The 21,042-nt window shown below is 41.6% G+C and overlaps 1 protein-coding gene across 1 annotated transcript in view; it reads right to left on the bottom strand.

Moving 5' to 3' along the window:
* sntg2 (syntrophin, gamma 2) overlaps window positions 1-21,042 on the bottom strand; it is a 290,541-nt gene that overhangs the window by 235,180 nt on the left and 34,319 nt on the right. The window lies entirely within an intron of this gene.

The raw sequence follows: 21,042 nt of genomic DNA, 5'->3' as shown, positions 1-21,042 counted from the left end.
GTCATGGGGCAAATTTAAACTTGGTATTTAAGTTGTGCCTAGCCACAGAATCGTGGGTGTAGATGAAGACAGAGTAGAGCAGTGGGCTAAGCACACATCTTCGAGATGTGCCAATGACATTGTCAGTGAGAAGGAGATGTTATTTCTAGTCCTTACAGACTGTGGCCTCCGGATAGGAAGTAAATGATCCAGTTGCAGAGGAAGGTACAGAGGCCAAGATTTTGGAGCCTATTAGTTAGTTCTGAGGGTAGGATGGTGTTGATCACTAAGCTATAACAAAGATACAGCAGCCTGACATAGGTATTGTTATTGTCCGGGTGGTCCAAGGCTGATTGGAAAGCCAATGGGATTGAAACCATGGTAGACCTATTGTGACAATAAGCAAACTGCAGGGGGTCCAGATCATTGCTTAGGCAGGAGTTCATTCTGGCCATGACCAACCTCTCAATCACTGTAGATGTAAGTGTGATGGATATTCACGGTCCTGGGCCACGGGCGGCTTCTTTTTGCTAGACTCAGCTTTCTAAACTCAGCAGCTGTGAACTTTTAAAATCACAGTGTTATTTTTGAGTAAATTAAACTTCAAACCAATATTCTTTGTTTACCCTCTTGTCATTAAATGAGCCAGTCTTCAGTTCTTAATGTAAATGGAAGCAATAATCAGTCTGAAGTTAAAGGACAACTTTGAAAACAGTACCATCTGCAGAAGCAAAAATGTGCTAGCTCTTAGCACCTGGGATACCCAGAGTCAGCTTCACATCATTAATTGTGGGTACCTGGGAACTCTGTCTCCAAAAGCTTTTAGACGGTTTATGTTAAAAGCTATCTGGGAAAAATGTCCTATATGTGAAGTTACCCAAGTGGCAAAGCAACAGTGTAAATGTACAGGGCAGTCCAGGCTTTAGAGGAATGGTCCAGAAACTTCAAGAAGTATGACAGAAACATGGAGTTTAGAAATACTTTGTGTTTTAGAAACGATTTGTAATTTGGAAATCTTTTATAAGGTATAAATCCTCTGAGAGTTTTAAATGTGTTTTAAGGATGTTGGTTGGATACCACTAAACATATATGAACTGTGAACATTAGAACATCAGAATGTTTTTGACAAGAACTGTTCATTTGGACCAACAAAGTTTAACAAATTCCTGTTCGCGTTGTATGTTGAAATAACTATTGAGTTTAGATTTGAAAGTCTCTAAAGTACAACTCTCAATTATACAACTAGGTAGTTTATTCCATGTGTCCTCAACTCACTGTGTAAAGAAATGTTTCCTGATGTTAGTCTGAAATCTCCAATTAACTAGTCTCCACCTATGGCCCTGTGTTCTTGATGACTGATTAATTCTGACGAAGCAGCTGGCATCCACTTTACTTATACCCTTAAGGATTTTGAACACTTCTATTATGGCTAATCTCATCTACTTAGGTTAAAAAGATTTAATTCTTTCAATCTGTCTTCACAGCTCATACCCTGCAGACCTAGAATGAATCCATTTGCCCTTCTCTGAACTCTCTTAAGTGCCTTCACATCCCTCACAAAATATGGAGACCAAAACTACACAGTACTCAAGGTGTGGCCTTGCAAGTGCATTATACTGTTTAAGGAGAATGTCTCTAGACTTGAACTCCACTGAGCGTGTTATATAGCCCAGCATTCTATTAGCCTTCCAAATTGCTTCTATACATTGTCTAGATGTTGATAGTGATGAGTCTACCAGGACACCCAAATCCTTCTTTTACAGTGCACTTTCTACATCAACACCTTCCACTGTATATTTATTTCTAACATTTCTACGTTCTATATGTAAAACATTACATTTGTGTACTTTAAATTTCATCTGGCATTTATCTGCCCACATCTGGATCTTGTGAAACCATAGTCTGACCATATGCCTAACCATAGTCTGCTGCCTGAATGTTATCAGCCCGTCTCCCTAATTTTGTGCCATTGGCAAACTTCAGTAGTTTAATTGTTATGTGCTTATCCAAATCATTAATGCAAATTGAAAACAGTAGTGGCTCAAAAATTGATCCCTGCAGAACCCCACATTTAACACCTTCCAGGTGTGACAATGATACTCTCAATATAATTCGAATTCTGTTTTTGAGCACACGTTTGCACACCTCACCCCAAATCCCTACCTGATGTAAGTTGATTATTAACCTCTCATGGGGTACCTTGTCAAAGCCTTCTGAAATTCCAAGTAAATAATATCAACTGCTCTATTTTATCATAAATTTTAGTTACCTCTTCATAGAATTCCAGCATATTAGGAAAACATGATTTCCCCTTTCTGAACACATGCTGGCTTTCTCCTAACATGCCTGCTCTTATCAGCTGTTTTTCCGTTTCATTCTTGATTATTGTTTCCATTATCTTGCCTGTGATATACATTAAGACTAAAATTACCAGGGTCAATGCGGTCACCCTTCTTATATACTGGAACAATGTTAGCCCATTTCCAGGTCTTAGGGATTTCACAAGTCTTCAATGACTTTTGAAAAATATATGTTAGGGGATTGTATATATACTCACAGACCTTTATAAGTGCCCTCGGATATATGTTGTCTGGCTCTGGAGATGTATTAACTTTCAGCCTTTTCAGCTGAAGCAAGACCTCACTTTCTAAGATCTCTAAATCACGTTATGAAGACCATGGAGCGGCTGATAATACAGAATCTGAGGCCACAAACCAGGCACGCCCAGGATCCTCTTCAGTTTGCGTATAAGGAGAAGGTGGGAGTGGAGGATGCTATCACGTATTTGCTGCACAAATCACTCTCTCACCTAGAGGGGGTCAGTTGTGCTGTGAGGATTACATTCCTTGACTTCTCTAGTGCCTTTAACACCATCCAGCCCAAGATCTTAAGGCACAAACTAATGGAGATGGGAGTAGACTCTCACATGGTGGATTGGATAGTGGACTACTTGACAGATAGACCTCAGTATGTGCGGTTGGGAGACTGTAGGTCTGACACGGTGGTCAGCAGCACAGGGGCGCCGCAGGGAACCGTACTCTCTCCAGTCCTGTTCACCCTGTACACATCAGACTTCCAATATAACTCGGAGTCCTGCCATGTGCAGAAGTTCGCTGATGACACGGCCATAGTGGGGTGTGTCAGGAATGGACAGGAGGAGGAGTATAGGAAACTGATACAGGACTTTGTGATATGGTGCAACTCAAACTACCTGCGTCTCAATATCACCAAGACCAAGGAGATGGTGGTGGACTTTAGGAGATCTAGGCCTCATATGGAGCCAGTGATCATTAAGGGAGAATGTGTGGAGCAGGTTAAGACCTACAAGTACCTGGGAGTACAGTTAGACGAGAAGCTAGACTGGACTGCCAACACAGATGCCTTGTGCAGGAAGGCACAGAGTCGACTGTACTTCCTAAGAAGGTTGGCGTCATTCAATGTTTGTAGTGAGATGCTGAAGATGTTCTATAGGTCAGTTGTGGAGAGCGCCCTCTTCTTTGTGGTGGCGTGTTGGGGAGGAAGCATTAAGAAGAGGGACGCCTCACGTCTTAATAAGCTGGTAAGGAAGGCGGGCTCTGTCGTGGGCAAAGTACTGGAGGGTTTAACATCGGTAGCTGAGCGAAGGGCGCTGAGTAGGCTACGGTCAATTATGGATAACTCTGAACATCCTCTACATAGCACCATCCAGAGACAGAGAAGCAGTTTCAGCGACAGGTTACTATCGATGCAATGCTCCTCAGACAGGATGAAGAGGTCAATACACCCCAATGCCATTAGGCTTTACAATTCTACCGCCAGGACTTAAGAACTTTTTAAAAGCTATTATTAATGCTTTTTGAGATAGTGATTTAGATGCATATCATATTTTTTACTGAGTTAAGTATTGTATGTAATTAGTTTTGCTACAACAAGTGTATGGGACATTGGAAAAAAAGTTGAATTTCCCCATGGGGATGAATAAAGTATCTATCTATCTATCTTAAAACAATCTTATTTTTTCTGCACTTACTGGCATATTGATAACATATTTACAGGTGAATACTTCAGCAAACTATGTTAAGAGTACCTGCTATGTCTTTCTCTGCATAATTTAACACTCCAGTATTATTCCTAATACACTTAATTTTCTCCTTGACTTTTCTTTTACAACTAAAGTATTGAAACATTGCTTAGGGTCAATCTTAGCATTATCAGCAGTATCCTTCTCAACCTGTTTTTTGGCAATCCAAATTTCCCTCTTAACAATTATAGCTTTCATATTTTCATGTGGCCTACAGTTATCATCATTACTATTTTTTCTGTATTCCTTATATAGCTGTCTTTTACTCAATATTTTATGCATATTTTTATTCATCCATGTAGCTGATCTATTGTTTTTATTGCTTCTCTCAACCTTGAGTATGAACATTCCTGCACTCTGCATGTTACCTCTTTAAATCGATCCCATTGTTCTTCTACCGCCTCAACATCAACCAGTTCTTTCCAATTTACCTTTGCTACATCTGCACAAAATTTGCCTATCTGAAATTTAATTTAATGGCTTTGGTTTTTCCTGATATACTCTCCCAAAAAACTTAGAGGCTAAAAATGTTATGATCACTTAGATAGATAGATAGATACTTTATGAGGCTAAAAATGTTATGATCACTTAGATAGATAGATAGATAGATAGATAGATACTTTATTCATCCCCATGGGGAAATTCAACTTTTTTCCAATGTCCCATACACTTGTTGTAGCAAAACTAATTACATACAATACTTAACTCAGTAAAAAATATGATATGCATCTAAATCACCATCTCAAAAAGCATTAATAATAGCTTTTAAAAAGTTCTTAAGTCCTGGCGGTAGAATTGTAAAGCCTAATGGCATTGGGGAGTATTGACCTCTTCATCCTGTCTGAGGAGCATTGCATCGATAGTAACCTGTCGCTGAAACTGCTTCTCTGTCTCTGGATGGTGCTATGTAGAGGATGTTCAGAGTTATCCATAATTGACCGTAGCCTACTCAGCGCCCTTCGCTCAGCTACCGATGTTAAACTCTCCAGTACTTTGCCCACGACAGAGCCCGCCTTCCTTACCAGCTTATTAAGACGTGAGGCGTCCCTCTTCTTAATGCTTCCTCCCCAACACGCCACCACAAAGAAGAGGGCGCTCTCCACAACTGACCTATAGAACATCTTCAGCATCTCACTACAAACATTGAATGACGCCAACCTTCTTAGGAAGTACAGTCGACTCTGTGCCTTCCTGCACAAGGCATCTGTGTTGGCAGTCCAGTCTAGCTTCTCGTCTAACTGTACTCCCAGATACTTGTAGGTCTTAACCTGCTCCACACATTCTCCCTTAATGATCACTGGCTCCATATGAGGCCTAGATCTCCTAAAGTCCACCACCATCTCCTTGGTCTTGGTGATATTGAGACGCAGGTAGTTTGAGTTCCTAAAGGCTCAATGACATCCATACTCAAAATTCTATCCCGATTTTTACAGAATATCAAACTAGACAGGTGTCCCCACTTGCTGATGCATTAACATACTGGGTCAAAGAGCAATCATTCAATGCACTCAATGAATTCACTTTTCTGCAATCCATTAGTCACTGGGTTCTCTCACTCAAAATCTGGGAAATTAAAGTCTCCCATAACTATAACATCACACTCAAAACTTGATTTTTTAAAAATTCTGACAGGGTTGTTGATTAAAATCACTATTAGCATTAGAGGGTTTATAACGTACATCCAATATTATTCCTTTATCCTAATAGCTTTGAATTCTCACACTGAGTCTCGATTCATCTCCTATCATAAGCAACTTCTTGTTTAAGTTCTCTGTTTCAGCTATCCCTCCACCTTCACGATCTTGCCTATCTTTCCTAAGCAAAGTATCCTTTAATACTACATTCATCACCAACATTTGAGGACTGCTCTGTAACAATTATACTGTTTTCTCAACTTGGTAACTTCACACGCATGTGATATTTTTCAGTTACATGGCAAGGTGAATGCATTATTTCGTTAACTGAATCAGACCCAGTTGTTTTCTCTTGATTAAATAATGGGCCAATGAGGAGCCTTTTGTTCATTTGTTCATGATGAGAGGCTGAACAAGGAATATTGTAAGTTTAATTTACTCAAAAACATCTCTTTGACCCTGGAAGAATCAGCGGCTGGTTTAGAAAGCTGAGCTTTGCAAAAAAGAGCCCCCAAGCTCTGGGAAGTGAATATCCATCACATATAGAGTAGATGTCCATTAAATCTCCTTGATTGTTTTTATGTAAAGAAGGACATGAATAATGGAATGTTTAAATTAAACTCACAGCAGGCAACATATTGTTAACTGGTAATAAAACTGAGGCTTTATAAACCTGCTCTCACCAAACAATGAGAAACTGACTGCCTGTAAAAGGAATGTATTGACTCTAAACACTACTTGTTTCTGCTTCAGTTCTTTTTGGGATTAAATTTGAGATTAAGAAAATTGATTTCCATTCCCTTTCCTCATCTAATTTTAGCAGCCAAGAGGGTTTCTGTTACACTGGATCATTTTCAGTCACAAACATCTTACTTTCATGCTCATCATTTTTCATCCACTTCCCCTTTTCAAGGACATTTCAATCTCTCACTGCTGTAGCTGGAGTTTACCAGCAAAGAAAGTGAATTGATTTAGGGAACACAAACCTGGAAAGTCCAGGGAAGTTCCAAACACATGTTAGGTGCTTTCTGGTACATCGGGAGCAAAACAGAAATAGTAACTTACTGTTAAGAATTTAAATAAATATTATCACTTAATCTTCAGTTGTTCTTTAGTAGTTTAGTCATTTCTTCCCTATAAAAGTATAATAAAGCAGCTTCTGCAATGTCAGTTTTGCCTTATGTTCAGAGTCACAGCAACTTGCTCCCCTGGAGAGTTCATATGGGAGAAATATCAACTAATCCAACACCTCAGGTACAAGGAGGAGGTAACTGGCCTGCATTGTAGAGAAATGGCAGATGTGCTCCAGATGTCTTTTAGAGAGATAGTGCACCCCAAGAGAGCCACAGGTTGAGACTCGAGACCAGAAAGAATGAGACAGATGGGTGACCATGGACAGGAAGCTCAGGGAGGAGGTGCACACTGCCCAGGGTAATCAACCCCAGAGTTGGAAGTATCTAACCATTTTGAACATCCAACATTGCTCGATGACGACCATGAAACCTCTGAGAAAGATGGGGTGACTAGAATCTATTCCTCTCATCACTTTTTACAATGGTTGACTCATTTGATGACTCAAATGCAAGTCCATTTTTAAGGAATAACTTATGACAGATGCAACAAAGAATATTCTAGAAGGATTTGATATTCATCAACAATGGCCATAAGATATAGGAACAGAATTAGACTACTTTGCTCATCTTGTCTGCTCCGCCATTTCATTGTGGCTGATCCAATTTTTTCTCAACCTCAATCTCCTGCCTTCTCCCTGTATCCCTTCATGCCCTGACCAATCAAGAATCTATCAACCAGTTCCTTAAATATACATCAAGACACACAAAATGCTGGTAGAACACAGCAGGCTAGGCAGCATCTATAGGGAGAAGCGATGTCGACGTTTCGGGCCGAGACCCTTCGTCAGGACTAACCGAAAGGAAAGATAGTAAGAGATTTGAAAGTAGAGGGGGGAGGAGGAAATGCGAAATGATAGGAGTAGACCGGAGGGGGTGGGATGAAGCTAAGAGGTGGAAAGGTGATTGGCGAAAGTGATACAGAGCTGGAGAAGGGAAAGGATCACGGGACGGGAGGCCTCAGGAGAAAGAAAGGAGGTGGGGGGGGGGGGAGCACCAGAGGGAAATGGAGAACAGACAACAACTAAATATGTCAGGGATGGGGTAAGAAGGGGAGGAGGGGCATTAACGGAAGTTAGAGAAGTCAATGTTTATGCCATCAGGTTGGAGGCTACCCAGCCGGTATATAAGGTGTTGTTCCTCCAACCTGAGTTTGGATTCATTTTGACAGTAGAGGAAGCCATGGATAGACATATCAGAATGGGAATGGGACGTGGAATTAAAATGTGTGGCCACTGAGAGATCCTGCTTTTTCTGGCGTAGGTGTTCCACGAAACGGTCTCCCAGTCTGTGTCAGGTCTCGCCAATATGTAAAAGGCCACACCAGGAGCACCGGACGCAGTATACCACACCAGCCGACTCACAGGTGAAGTGTCGCCTCACCTAGAAGGACTGTCTGGGGCCCTGAATGGTGGTGAGGGAGGAAGTGTAAGGGCAGGTGTAGCACTTGTTCCGTTTACAAGGATAAGTGCCAGGAGGGAGATCGGTGGGAAGGGATGGGGGGGACGAGTGGACAAGGGAGTCGTGTAGGGAGTGATCCCTGTGAAAAGCAGAAAGTGGGGGGAGGGAAAAATGTGTTTGGTAGTGGGATCCCGTTGGATGTGGCGAAAGTTACGGAGAATTATATGTTGGACCTGGAGGCAGATTTCCTCGTGTTTTCTCCTTAAATATACATGAATCCTTGAACTCTACAGCTGCCTGTGGCAAAGAATTTCACAGAATCGCTACTCTTTGGCTAAGGAAATTCCTCCTCATCTCCATTTGTGTGCTCAGGTCTCAGGTCTTAGATGTTCCCACCATAAAAAACATCTTCTCCACATCCATTCTGTCAAGACCTTTCACCATTTGATAGGTTTCAATTAGGTCACCCCTCATTCTTCTGAATTTCAGCTAAGTCAGGCTCAGAGCCATCAAACGCTTTTCATATGACAAGCCATTCAATCCGGGAATCATTTCCATAAGCCTTCTTTGAACCCTCTCCAGATTCAGCACATCCTTTCTAAGATAAGGGGCCCAAAACTGCTCACAATACTCCAAGTGAGGCCTTACCAGTGCTTTATAAAGTCTCGATTTTACATCCTTGCTTTTATTTTGTAGTTCTCTCGGATCTGGGAATATTGATCGGTAATTCCTCAAAAGTGCCGTCACAGGTTGATGGGATCATAAGTAAAGCTTTTGTCACCTTGGCCTTCATAAATCAGAGTATTAGGTACCCGAGTTAGGATGTCATGCTGAAGCGGTATAAGATGTTGCTGAGGTCTAATTTGAGTACTGTGTGCAGTGTGCAGTGTTGGTCACCTACCTACATGAAACCCTCTTTTTCTGTGTATCCATGGAAAACCAGTTCGTTAACCCTTCGTTAACAGCCACTGGATTCCGTCATAATAAACCCACCTTCCTCTGGTTTTGTATGTCGAGGATGTATACAACTTTGTTCCTGCCAAATCTATGAGGATGGGATGTCTCGCCCACCCAAACCCCGGTTTGTGTGAATGATGTGTGATTTACTGTCCCCAGCAAGAAAAAATAGATCGTACACTGCACACAATTTATTAAGTATATTTAAGAATATTAATTTAAGCAAACAGTTATTAAATAAAAGAAAGAAAAAACAGAAAGGGCCCATTACTCTGAAACAGTCAAGCGTGCACTCAAGTTGGAGCTAATCTTGAACTTAATCTGTCACTCACGCGCTGGACCATCAGTCTGTGTGAAAGCACACACCACCATCCGAACATCGTTCGAGATCCATCTCAAACAAACGGGGAGTATTGGTTCTTCCTTCTTGAAGCATTTCAGCTGCACAAAGTACCTTGTGCAACAGGGACGGCATCCTCAGCCATCTTTTCCCTCTGGCTCCTGCCAATAATGAACAAAAACCCAGTGTTCTCCAGAACCTTCTCCCAAATCCAGTATCCTGATTGGCTGACACCACATTCCTAAGCTGAATAACAAGCCTCTTACCTTAACTCAAACCCAAGCAAGCTGAAAGCAGAACAGACTGCTCTTACAGAACTACTAAAATGAAATACTGACAGCACAGCAGTAAAGATCTTAACCAGGGTTTCACACACAGAAATGATGCCAATAAGTTTGAAAGAGTTCAGAGAACATGTACAAGGATGTTGGTAGAACTTGAGTTATAGGGAAAGGTTGAATAGATTAGCACTTCATTCCCGAGAGTGTAGAAGAATGATGGGAGAATTGATAGATGTATACAAAATTATGAGGGGAATGATGGGGTAGATACAAGCGTTCTTCTCTCACTGAGTTTGGATGAGACTAGAACTAGAAATCATGAGTTAAGTGTGAAAGGTGAAATGCTTAAGGGGAACATCTTCACTCAGAGGATGGCGAGAGGGTGGTATGAGCCGCCAGTGGATGTGGTTCAGTTTCAACATTGAAACAAATTTTGGTTAGGTCTGTGGTTGGGAAGGGTATGGAGGGAAATGGTCCGGGTGCAGCTTGATGGAACTAGGCAGGTTAATAGTTTGGCACAGAAAATAAGGGCCGAAGGACCTCTTTGTGTGCTGTACTTTTCCAAAACTTTATGACTTTAAGAACTACAGTGATGTCTACAGGCCTGACATTAGAACAGGTCCCGTGGGATTTCCTCTCACATTCTTTAATCAACAATCTCTCAGGTACAGACAAATAGCTAGCTAGCTTTAAAAGAGGTACCTCCAATTCTCACTTATTAAAAATTTGTGAATTAAAACTCAGCTCTCAGATGGAAGGGATCACAATTCATTGATGGCACTCTGCATCATTTTACTGGTGTACTTCATTTCTAATTTCTGTTCTTTCATTTCTAACAGAGTCTATCTGAGAACATATCGAGTGGTGAACATAGGTATACCCTCTGTCATCAACTTGGTTCATTTGATCATTGAATTAAAGCCTCCATTAAAGGAATTAAAAGAAGGCCTGTAAAGGACTGACGTTTTCCAACATTCCTGAACCCTCTTACATTAGCATTGACTCCTGTCTCAAAAGGTCATGTTAGTTATGCCACGATTGACAAAAATTTCCCCAGTGTGGAAAAAAATCACCAGTTCTGGTTGTCCTGTGACATCTACCATAGTTCTGGGTGATTACAAGCACATTCATGTTTTTGATAACAGATCAAATGGGATCGTTATGTTACCACCTGCCCTTGCTTCATTGCCTGTGGTCTCATACCCGGAGTCTGTGGTGTCAAACTGAACAAAGATACTAATTCCTGCAGCTTCCACATGAAAAACACTGGTCAGCCCATGGCTTCCCAAATCCAATTCGATAATCCCCTTATTCATAATCCTGAAATATCAATTTTAATTGACATTTTGGCCTAGATGCACGCGACCAAATTGTTTGTCACTTTTTCTAATTCCAGTTCAATCTTCACTAATTCAGCACCATTGGGACCTGCAGAGTGCCAGATTAGTGAAAATGCCGAATTACAGCACATTAAGCAATAGCTAACTGTCTCATTATACCTTTAAAATATCATGTAAATCAGTACAAGTTAGATGATAATGAAACAGAAATATTAAATGAGTAGCAAGTGGAAGTTTAATAAAGTAATATACTGTACAGGCACAGATAAAATAAAGGGTACTGGTAAATGTACAGGAATAAACTTATACAGAACAGTTGAGTACTTCCGCTTTTAAAGAGTGATGTTTAATATACCTTCAGGCAAAGCTGAATGTCTGCAAGTGTGGAGTTGTCAGGATCATCAACATCTTCATCTTGAAAAATGAGTGAAGCACCAGGAACTGGTGCTGAAACTGGCACAACAGTTCCTTCAAAAACTGTTGTTGTTGGTGGCAGCACATCTGGGTGAGCAGAATCAGAAGTCGGAGCAAGGAGGTCTTCTGTACATCACATTTCACACCACCACCAGGCGGCTGGGGATTTGGCACTGGGCTCTTCCCTCTTCACTCGCAGTTACTGAGGGAACCCTTGTTAGTTTCTTTTCCACCGCTTAGTAATATGCTTAAATTCAGTAGGTCGCCACATCTGATCTAAGGTCATAGGCAGAAGAGAGCGGAGCGCCAGCGGGGCGACGCCAGAGTGTAGTGCACGACTGCCAGCAGGCAGACCGACTCTGCGCTCGCCAATTCCCTCGCTGCTGGTGGATGAGACAGGCGGGTGCTATGTAGCCGCACTTCAAATAAATTATATTAATACATGCAGGAAAACAAGCAGGAATCACCTGTCTGTGCTTACAAGAGCACACCAACACGTGGACAGATCTAGCGCATCCAAAACTATGCACAGCAGATTGGTATGGTGGCCCAGGAAATTTGAAATTACAGTTGCGCAGAAAATTTGAAATCAAAGGAACCGGATTACAGGTAGTCGGATTAGTGAAGGTTGACTGTATAATGCTACAGACACAATCAAACATGAGGCACATCCTTTTACAAGTTTCCTTTGGAGACCCATAAACACTGGCTTAACACTTTCACTGAAACAATAGCTAAGACCTTTCCAGCTGTTGCATATTTAACTTCCACAGCAGCAAATACAGTTACTGGCTGAATTGGCACAACTTTAAATTGAATTAAAGATTTTATTGAATGTTTCCAATGTAAAATTTCCCTATCCATTGGAATTATTATTTTTATAGTGCTCCTTCTATTGAAACATTGAATCCTCCAAAGACCAAAGTTTGGTAACTTCTGCCTTTTGTATAACGCCTCCACTCCAAAGACCTTGCTGACTTCAATAACTGACCTGCACTTTCATGTGTTATCTCTCATATTTCTGCATTGTTATACATTGCCTCATATTTGCCTCTTATCTATTCCTCCAGATGGTCCACAACCTTGGAAGAATGAAGAGCTGGCACCAGCCTAATCACATTATCCTCATTCTTCTCCATTTCCTAGTCCTGATCATGAATATTGCACATGAAAATTATGTTTCCTGCATCATCTTAAGATGGGGCTGCAGGGTTGGGATCCATTTGTCATGGGCTACCGCAAGGCTCAGTGCTGGGACCCCAGTTGTTTACAATATATATTAATGATTTAGATGAGGGAATTAAATGCAGCATCTCCAAGTTTGTGGATGACACAAAGCTAGGCGGCAGTGTTAGCTATGAGGAGGATGCTAAGAGGATGCAGGGTGACTTGGATAGGTTAGGTGAGTGGGCAAATTCAGGGCAGATGCAATTTAATGTGGATAAATGTGAGGTTATCCACTTTGGTGGCAAGAACAGGATAACAGATTATTATCTGAACGGTGGCCGATTAGGAAAAGGGGAGGTGCAACGAGACCTGGGTGTCATTGTACACCAGTCATTGAAGGTGGGCATGCAGGTACAGCAGGTGGTGAAAAAGGCAAATGGTATGTTGGCATTCATAGCAAAAGGATTTGAGTACAGGAGCAGGGAGGTTCTACCGCAGTTGTACAAGGCCTTGATGAGACCACATCTGGAGTATTGTGTGCAGTTTTGGTCCCCTAATCTGAGGAAAGACATTCTTGCCATAGAGGGAGTACAGAGAAGGTTCACCAGATTGATTCCTGGAATGGCAGGACTTTCATATGAAGAAAGACTGGATCGACTGGGCTTATACTCACTGGAATTTAGAAGATTGAGGGGGAATCTTATTGAAATGTATTAAATTCTAAAGGGATTGGACAGGCTAGATGCAGGAAGATTGTTTCCGATGTTGGGGAAGTCCAGAACGAGGGGTCACAGTTTAAGGATAAAGGGGAAGCCTTTTAGGACCGAGATGAGGAAAAACTTCTTCACGCAGAGAATGGTGAATCTGTGGAATTCTCTGCCACAGGAAACGGTTGAGGCCAGTTCATTGGCTATATTTAAGAGGAAGTTAGATATGGCCCTTGTGGCTAAAGGGATCAGGGGATATGGAGAGAAGGCAGGTACAGGGTTCTGAGTTCAATGATCAGCCATGATCATACTGAATGGCGGTGCAGGCTCGAAGGGCTGACTGTCCTACTCCTGCACCTGTTTTCTATGTTTCTGTGTCATGAATAGTCTAATTACACAAACCCACAGGAAGGTGAATTTACAAATGTCTTTCATTCAAGATTCAAAAACTTTGTCATTCCAACCATATATCAGCTCTGCAGGGCAGAATGAGACAGCGCTTCCCAGGGGTAAGTGCAATCATAACATAACAAACGCAACAAATGGTAAACACAACAATAAATAGTAAAACACAACAGTTACATGTCGGTTAAAAACAAGCTATAAGTGTCCAGTGCAAGTTAAAAGTGTCCGAAGCAGAGTCAGGTAGAGCAGCTATTTAGCAGTCTGACTGCCTGTGGGAGGAGGCTGTTTAGTAGCCTTGTGGTTTTTGTTTTGATGCTCCTGTAACGTTTGCCTGATGGCAGAAGAACAAACAGTTCATGGAGAAGGTGTGAGGGGTCTTTAATGATGTACTGTGTCTTCTGGAGGCATCAACTCTGCTCCCCTAACCACCCTCTGCAAGGCTTTTTTGTTGGCAGCTGGAGTACCAGGTTGTGAAGCAAAAAGTCAGCACACTCTCAATCACGCCTCTGTAGAATGTAGTTAGGATGTTAGTGGGGGGTGATGCTTGTTTAAGCTTCCTCAGAAAGTGCAATCTCTACTGGGCTCGTTTCACAATCCCAGTGGTGTTCCTGGACCAGGTGAGATTGTCCGAGATCTGCACCCCAAGGAACTTGATGTTTTCCACTCTCTCCACTGTGGAGCCACTGATGCTGAGGGGTGTGTGCTCAGGCTGAGACCATCTAAAATCGACGGTCATCTCCTTGGTTTTGGTGACATTAAGATAGATAGATAGATAGATAGATACTTTATTCATCCCCATGGGGAAATTCAACATTTTTTTTTCCAATGTCCCATACACTTGTTGTAGCAAAAACTCATTACATACAATACTTAACTCAGTAATAATATGATATGCATCTAAATCACTAACTCAAAAAGCATTAATAATAGCTTTAAAAAAAGTTCTTAAGTCCTGGCAGTTGAATTGTAAAGCCTAATGGCATTGGGGAGTATTGACCTCTTCATCCTGTCTGAGGAGCATTGCATCGACAGTAACCTGTCGCTGAAACTGCTTCTCTGTCTCTGGATGGTGCTATGTAGAGGATGTTCAGGGTTTTCCATAATTGACCGTAGCCTACTCAGCGCCCTTCGCTCAGCTACCGATGTTAAACTCTCCAGTACTTTGCCCACGACAGAGCCCGCCTTCCTTACCAGCTTATTAAGACGTGAGGCGTCCTTCTTCTTAATGCTTCCTCCCCAACACGCCACCACAAAGAAGAGGGCGCTCTCAACAATTGACCTATAGAACATCTTCAGCATCTCACTGCAGACATTGAATGACGCCAACCTTCTAAGGAAGTACAGTCGACTCTGTGCCTTCCTGCACAAGGCATCTGTGTTGGCAGTCCAGTCTAGCTTCTCGTCTAACTGTACTCCCAGATACTTGTAGGTCTTAACCTGCTCCACACATTCTCCATTAATGATCACTGGCTCCATATGAGGCCTAGATCTCCTAAAGTCCACCACCATCTCCTTGGTCTTGGTGACATTGAGACGCAGGTATCAAGTTGTTGTCACTGCACCAGCTCTCTAGGTGTTTGACCTCCTCCCTGTACATTGTTTCATCATTTTTGTTGATGAGCCCCACCACTGCGGTATCGTCAGCAAATTTAATGATCAGGTTCTCCTTGAATCTGGCTGCACAGTCATGTGTTAGCAGTGTAAACAACAGTAGGCTGATGGGGATCCAGTGCTCAGTGTGATGGAGTCAGAGATGTTCCTGCCAACACGGACTGACTGTGGTCTCTCTATTTACTTTCCTACATGGGCAATTTTTTTGGATATGATAGTTTTTAAGATTTTATATAATTTACTTTGCAAATATTCTGGAGTGAGAGATTTAAAAAGGATCAATCGCAGGATTTCTCCGTTTTCTGATGGCTTTTTCGAATTGACAGAGGAAGCTACACAGAGGGTGAGAAGAGAGATTTGAAAAGGACTGTTCATGGGCTTTTGGCTTTTCCAGGGCCCAATCAAATCATGATTCATTAGCAAGGGCAAGTTAAAATAAGGTAGAGAGCAGCCATTGTTGGAGCAGACCAGTGTTGGAGTGGGAAGGCTTTGGTGACGTAGACTTGAGTGAGGCAAGTTTTTTCTTCATTTTTCATCTGTTAGTGCATAGTTAATGCAGTGAGAATGGCTCCAATGGCTGTGTTATGTTCTTTGTGTGAGATGTGGGAACTCTAGGAGACCCCCAACCTCCAGGATAACCACATCTGCACCATGTGCACCAAACTACAGCTCCTCAGAGAGTGGGTTAAGGAACTAGATTTTCAGAAGGCCTTTGACAGTTGCCACACATTAGGCTGCTTAACAAGCTACAAGCCCATGGTATTACAAGAAAGATTCTAACATGGATAAAACATTGGCTGATTGGCAGGAGGCAAAGTGTAGGAATAAGGGGAGACTTTTCTGGTTGGTTGCTGGTGACAACTGGTGCTCCACAGGGGTCAATGTTGGGACCACTTCTTTTTATGTCATATGTCAATGATTTGGTGATGAAAGTGTTAGATTTGTGACAAATTTTGCAGATGATATAAAGATAGGTGGAGGGGCAGGTAGAGTTGAAAAAGCAGGGAGATTGCAGCCTAACTTAGATGGATTAAGAGAATAGGCAAAGAAGTTGTAAGTAGATTAATGTCAGTAAGTACATGGTCATGCACTTTGATAGAAAGAATAAAAGCACAGACTGTTCTCTAAAGTAGTCAGAAAATACACAAATTCAAGGTGCAAAGTTCTTTGGGAGTCCTCGAGCAGGATTTCATAAAGGTGACTTGCAGGTTGAATCAGTGGTAAAGAAGGCAACAGTAATGTTAACTTTCATTTCAAGAGGACTAGATTATAAAAGCAAAGATGTAATGCTATGGATTTACAGGACACTGGTGAGGCCTCACTTGGAGTAGTGAGAGCAGTTTTGGTCCTCTTATTCAGCTCAATTCAATCAAGTTTAATTGTCATTTCAACCACATCTGAATACTCATGAAGACAGTTGAGCGAAACAGCATTACTATGGGCTCAAGGTGCTAAATACTGTACAGTCGCATACAGCAGTCAGCACGCAGCACACATGAGATCGTTAGATACACAAAAAAATCGTATCATAATCACTCAACAAAAGAGTCTAAAAAAACTGAAACTCACGCCATCAAACCACAGTTGACTACTTTAGAGCTTGACTCCTCTAGCCTGGCCATGGTGTTCCCCCACCCCACCCCCCCAAGGCACCATGGCTCGAGTTCCAGCTACGTACATACAATACTACAAGCCCATATAGAATATCAGAAAAAAGATGCAACCACACAAAACACCTGTTGAAATTCTGTCGACTTCAGTGCCTCAGGTGGAGCACACTGGTCCAGACGTCCTCCTCTCTGTCATGTGACATTGCAGCTTGAGTCCTTCATCTAAGAAAGGATGTGCTGACATTGGAGAGAATTTACAGAAGGCTTATGAGAATGATTCTGGGAATGAAAGGTTCATTGTATGAGGAGCATTTGATTGCTTGTGCCTTTACTCGCTGGAATCTACAATAATGAGGGGGGATCTCATTGAAATATGAAAGGCACAGATAGAGTGGATGTGGAGAGGATGTTTCCGATAGTACAGGAGAACCAAAGGGCACAACCTCAGAATAGAAGACGTCCATTTAGAATGGAGAAAAGGGGGCATTTCTTTTCACCAGCAGGTGGTGAATCTCTGGAATTTGTTGTCACGGTGGCTGAAAAGGCAAGGTCATTGGGTGTATTTAAGGCAGGGATTAATTGGTTCTTGATTAGTCAGAGTGTGAAAGGTTGCAGCGAAAAGTGGTTGATAAAGAAAATAGATCAGCCATGATGAAATGGCAGTGCAGACTCAATGAGTCAAATGGCCTAATTCTGACCCCCACAAAATGCTGGTGGAACGCAACAGGCCAGGCAACATCTGGCCATGCAGCATGGCTGCTGCGTTCCACCAGCATCTTGTGTGTGTTGCTTGAATTTCTGGCATCTGCAGATTTCCTCGTGTTTGCTTTACTAATTCTGGCCCCTATCTTTTATGGACCTGTATGTTGTTCACTGCTAATGATGGCATTACATCATCATAGTTTACACCTTTGACTTTTATATTCAAATCAATCTGTCTTAAGATATCTTGCTGTTATGTTATACAATGATGAAAGACTTACCAGGAGAAGAATGATGATTACCCTTGGGGAACATTATACTCCTGATAACTTTTTTTTTTACCTATTCTGTTGTGACTTCTTTGGAAATGGTGATGTAATTCTAGGGCCTCCAAGGCCTACAAAGCATTATATTGTCACAAGGTAGACCTGTTTGAATGTGTCTTGCTGTTCACTTACTATTTAGGTATAAGCGTATATTGCATTTAAGATACTCCTACAGTGCAACAAAAAGGGCCACTAGGACTACATTATTATACTTAATGTTACAAGAATAAGCTGAATACTCAGTTGTCAAAATCCCATGGTGTGACAGAATAGACTGAATAGCCCTTGTTCGGTTCAAGTTTTTTGGGAAAACTCAACAGTTGGAAAGTTGTATCAGTCAAGTAAAGGGTGAAGACTTGGACATTTGTACCCAGAGTCCAGAAGAAGAAACTTATGCAGGTAGTATGGTTAGTATCAGAATGTCAAGCTACAACATGTCAAAGGATGTTTACTCCCATGGGAGTCACATCACCAATCCCTGTGTTCTGACATCTTTTCCCTGGCAGCCGCTTGAATTAAGGTATAGATAGAATCATCAGCAGAGAACTGTAGCCTTCCTTACCTCACCATACATGTAAGGGTAATCTGCCTCTTTCACGCTCTGTTTATGTTATTACATTGTGAAATCATGTAACTGATAAATATATATTTCTATAACTAAAATGTAAGATTAATAAGCTTTAGGCAAGATAAGACAGTAACAGACATTCAGTAGCTTGCCTACAAGATTCTTTTTCAATAAACCTGAATAAAATTGTGCCTCACTTCCAAAGAAATGTGAACACCACTGTAAAAGAAACAAACTATCTTCAGCTCAATGAAAGACATTACCAGCTGACTCGAGGAACTAATAGCAACAAAGATAGTGATCGAAGCTTGCATCAAGGAAGGGGCAGAAACTGTTTCTGAGGAAGAAAATCTTAGAGATGGACTAATATGGTTTTAATTTGGACACTGATGTGTTACTGTTGCACGTTTAATGACAAATTATAGCAGTAACAATGCACCGAGGCTTCAAAAATGTGTGCAGCTAAGAATACGGAAGGAATGCTCTAAAGAGAAAACAACAGAGGGAACCCGACATTGGGAGGTACCCAATGAGTTTTTTGAGCATCCAATTAAGGAGAGCTTCTCAAGCAATGGTAACTTAATCAAATGGTTGATGCTCCCCAGAGGAGTCTTTTCAGGCATCTGATTTCAAAACTGGTTTCTGTAAGGAGAAGCTGGGCTAGCAAAAGGGGGATATGATGGATATTCACTTTCCAGGGTTGGGGACATTTATGCCAAGCTCAGATTTCCTAACATAGTTTTGACTATTCCAGGATTCACTCATCTGTTCTGTATATACCGGCTGTGTGGTGAAAAAAGCACAACAGCACCACTTTCACCTCAGATGGTTGAAGAAGTTTGGTATGGGTACCCATTTCCTAAGAACTTTCTACAGGGGCACAATTGAGAACATCCTGACTGGCTGCATCACTGCCTGGTATGGGAACTGTGCTTCCCTCAATCGCAGGACTCTGCAGAGAGTGGTGCAGACTGCCCAAGCTTATCTGTAAATGTGAACTTCCCACTATTCAGGACATTTACAGAGATGGTGTGTAAGAAGGGCCTGAAGGATCGTTGATGACCAGAATCACCCCAACCACAAACTGTTCCAGCTGCTACCATCCAGGAAACAGTACCGCAGCATAAAAGCCAGGACCAACAAGCCCTGCGACAGCTTCTTCCATAAGCTACCAGACTGATCAACTCAAGCTGATACAATTGTATTTCTTTGCTATATTGACTGTTCTGTTGTACATACTATTTATTACAAATTACTATAAATTGCACATCATATATTTAGATGATGTAAAATGAAGATTTTTACTCCTCATGTATGTGAGGGATGTAAGTAATAAAGTCATTCAATTTAAATCATTGTTTCTGAGTAAGTTCAACTTGAAACTAATACTCCTTGCTCATAAATTAGTGAACAATAGTGCTCTCATTGGCCCATTATTTAATCAAAAGAAAACAATGGGGTCCACTTCAGCTAATTCAGTACTGCAGTTACCTGACCAATTAATGTAACTGAAATCTATTACATGTCTGTGAAGTCACCAAGTAGGAAAAACAGTATAAATGTTGGAGATCTCTCAGACCTGTTAGGGATATTTAAATAATGCCAAGAAGAATGACAGAAAGATGGATTGACTAGAATCCATTCCTCTGGTTTCAATTTCTGTAACAGACAACTTGTTTTTCTGCAATTTGCTGCTATATCTTTTTAGTTTCTAAGAATTGTACCTGTGTTTTGAAATTCTATTTTTAGAAATCATTTGTAAAATGAAATCTTTTATAAAATATAACTTTTATAAGTTGAGAAGCAGAACCACAAAGGTAGTAATCTCAGAATTATTGCCTGTGCCACGTGACAGTGAGTATAGGAATAGAATGAAGTGGAGGATAAATGTGTGGCTGAGGGATTGGAGCAGGGGGCAGGGATTCAGATTCCTGGATCATTGATACCTCTTTTGAGGCAGGTGTGACCTGTACAAAAAGGACAGGTTGCACTTGAATTCCAGGGGGACCAATATCCTGGCGAGGAGGTTTGCTAAGGCTACTGGGGAGAGTTTAAACTAGAATTGTCGGGGGATGGAAACTGAACTGAAGAGACTGGGGAAGAGGCGGTTGGCTCACAAATAAAGAAGGCTTGGAGACAGTGTGTGAGGGAGGATAGGCAGGTAATAGAGAAGGAATGTGCTCAGACTGACGGTTTGAGATGTGTCTATTTTAACGCAAGGAGTATTGTGAACAAAGCGGATGAGCTTACAGCGTGGATCAGTACTTGTTGCTGTGATGTGGTGGCCATTACAGAGACCTGGATGGCTCAGGGACAGGAATAGTTACTTCAAGTACCGGGTTTTAGATGTTTCAGAAAGGACAGGGAGGGAGGCAAAAGAGGTGGGGGCATGGCACTGTTGATCAGAGAT

This window comes from Hemitrygon akajei, chromosome 9 (assembly GCF_048418815.1).
Source record: "Hemitrygon akajei chromosome 9, sHemAka1.3, whole genome shotgun sequence".
Taxonomy (NCBI): Eukaryota; Metazoa; Chordata; class Chondrichthyes; order Myliobatiformes; family Dasyatidae; genus Hemitrygon; species Hemitrygon akajei.
The sequence above is the reverse complement of the archived record's forward strand: the minus strand, read 5'-3'. Positions and strand labels throughout refer to the sequence as shown.